Source organism: Crocuta crocuta, unplaced genomic scaffold (assembly GCF_008692635.1).
Source record: "Crocuta crocuta isolate KB4526 unplaced genomic scaffold, BGI_CrCroc_1.0 scaffold35, whole genome shotgun sequence".
NCBI classification, from domain to species: Eukaryota; Metazoa; Chordata; class Mammalia; order Carnivora; family Hyaenidae; genus Crocuta; species Crocuta crocuta.
In genome coordinates, this window is record NW_027530625.1 from 3,715,042 (window position 1) to 3,715,375 (window position 334).

The window sequence follows — 334 nt, forward strand, 5'->3', positions numbered from 1 at the left end:
TTCCCTCCTGCCGGTCTCCGTCCCTCAATCCTGCGGCCAGACTCTCCGCGGACGAAAACGGCCCTGGGAAGGCGCCGCCGCCCGGGGGACGCCGACTCAACTCGGAGCGNCGCTGCGCTCCCCGCCGTCCGCGCAGTCTGGCCTCGCTGGGGGCCACTCCGCTTAGCGCTGAAGCTTTACAAAATAGTAATAATAAAGGAGGCAAGAAAGAAAAAAGAAAGCCTTCATTCCCCAACTCCCAAATCAATTTTTTCAAAGGGGTGGGGCAGAAAGATTCGTTTCGAAGGTGACCCAAACTTGTGCAAGAGGCCAGCGGGCGCTCGGTCTGGCCGGG